Here is a 2,023-nt window from a genome sequence, read left to right as displayed (position 1 = left end):
TCACTTTATACCACTTCCATTTTTACAAATGACCCATATTTTTGCTAGCTTTCTTAAATGGAAATAAATTGAAGAGAGCTATCACTTTTGTGGGTGAATAAAAGGTGAAAAGTAAAACTAGCACTCAGCATTTGTTTTGTAGGGAGCTGTTTGTGTGGATTAAGTTTGAGGACTAAGGTGCATTTGATTCAGGTCATGGTCTTTCTGATCACTTGCTATGAATCTGAGAGCTGGACAATGAATAAGGATGATAGAAGAACAGTTGATGTCTCTGAGCTGTGGCGTTAATAGCACTGAGCCATTCCGTCCGCTCTTTGAGTGCTTGCTGCTCACTTCCTTCCCTCTTCTTTGCCTTCGCTGTCATTTAGCTCCATGTACAGCCGACATCATGGTCTTCCGAGACCTCAAGACCACTGCCAGCCTCCAGGTCCTCAATGATTACCTGGCCGACAAGAGCTACATGCAGGGTTATGTGCCATCGCAAGCAGATGTGGAGGTGTTTGAAGCCATCTCCAGCCCCCCACCTTCTGACTTCTGCATTGGTACAGTCACATCAGGTCTTAGGAGAAGGAAAAGACCAGCCTTCCAGGAGTGAAGAAAGCGTTGGGCAAATATGGCCCTGCTAATGTGGAAGACACCACAGGAAGTGGAGCTGCAGACAGTAACGATGACAATGACATTGATCTCTTTGGATCTGATGAGGTGGAGGAAAGTGAGGAAGCAAAGAAGCTAAGAGAAGAACGCCTTGCCCAGTATGGATCAAAGAAAGCCTAAAACCCTGCACTAGTTGCCAAGTCTTCAATCTTACTGGACATGAAGCCATGGGATGATGAAACTGACATGGCAAAACTGGAAGAATGTGTTGGAAGCATTTGGGCAGATGGCTTCATCTGGGGCTCTTCCAAGCTAGTACCTGTGGGATATGGAATTAAGAAGCTTCAGATACAGTGTGTAGTTGAAGATGATAAAGTTGACACAGATTTGCTGGAAGAACAAATAACTGCTTTTGAAGACTATGTGCAATCTATGGACATGGCTGCTTTCAACAAAATCTAAAGTCCTTCTGCTTCCAACAATAAAAACTTTAAATAATAATAATAATAATAATAATAATAATAAATAATAATAAAAGAATAGCACTGAACATCCCACGGACAGCCAAGAACAAACAGCTATGTCTTCGAGAGGGTGAAGCTGGAGTTCTTTGGAGGTAAGAATCATGAGGCTGCGCCTCACATACTTCAAACATGCTGCTGGGGGAGCTATTTCATGGAGAAGGATATGATACTTGGAGGGGTGGAGGGTCAGTGACGGAGAGGAAGACCCTCGAGTAGGTGGATTGACACTGTGAGTGCTGCAATGGGCTCTAATGTGTTAGGAAGTGTGAAGATGGCACAGGATAGAACATCTTTCATTCTTAGGGTCACTGTGAGTCATTCTTGACTTGATGGCACCTAACAACAACATTAGTGTGGATCTTAAAAAAATTATGGTTACTATTGTCGAGAATAGGAATCTCAGAACACTTTATTGTACTCAGGATAAATCTATACCTATAACACAAAGGTGCCATTAGAATGAAGCAAGGGAACACTGTTGTTATGTGCCGTCGAGTCGCCTGCGACTCATAGCGACCCTATGTACAACAGCCCTAAACTCCGCTCTGTCCTGTGCCAATCGCACTGTCTCTGACACTCCCATTCCAATTATCCCAGACACTGAATCAATCCACCTCATAGAGGGCCTTCCTCTCCTGCACCGTCCCTCCACCCTCCCAAGCATGATGTCCGTCTCCAAGGACCGGTCTCTCCTCACAACATGTCCAAAGTATGTTAGACGGAGCCTCAGAATGCTTGCCTCCAAGGAGGTACCCGGTTTAACCCTTCCCAGGACAAATCTGTTTGTCTTCCCAGCAGTCCATAGTATTCTCAATACTCTTCTCCAGCACCACAGCTCAAAGGCATCATCTCTCCTTCTATCCTCCCTGGTCATTGTCCAAGTCTCTGATGCATAACAAGTGATT

At 44.5% G+C, this 2,023-nt stretch overlaps 1 pseudogene; it reads left to right on the top strand.

The window, feature by feature from the left end:
• The first annotated feature begins 388 nt into the window (after positions 1-388).
• On the top strand, positions 389-1,056 carry LOC102875079 (annotated as a pseudogene).
• The last annotated feature ends 967 nt before the right edge of the window (positions 1,057-2,023 follow it).

The sequence above is a fragment of the Elephantulus edwardii genome, unplaced genomic scaffold (genome assembly GCF_000299155.1).
Source record: "Elephantulus edwardii isolate Elephantulus edwardi_28Jun2011 unplaced genomic scaffold, EleEdw1.0 scaffold00032, whole genome shotgun sequence".
NCBI lineage: Eukaryota > Metazoa > Chordata > Mammalia > Macroscelidea > Macroscelididae > Elephantulus > Elephantulus edwardii.
This window is presented reverse-complemented; position numbering and strand designations above follow the sequence as displayed.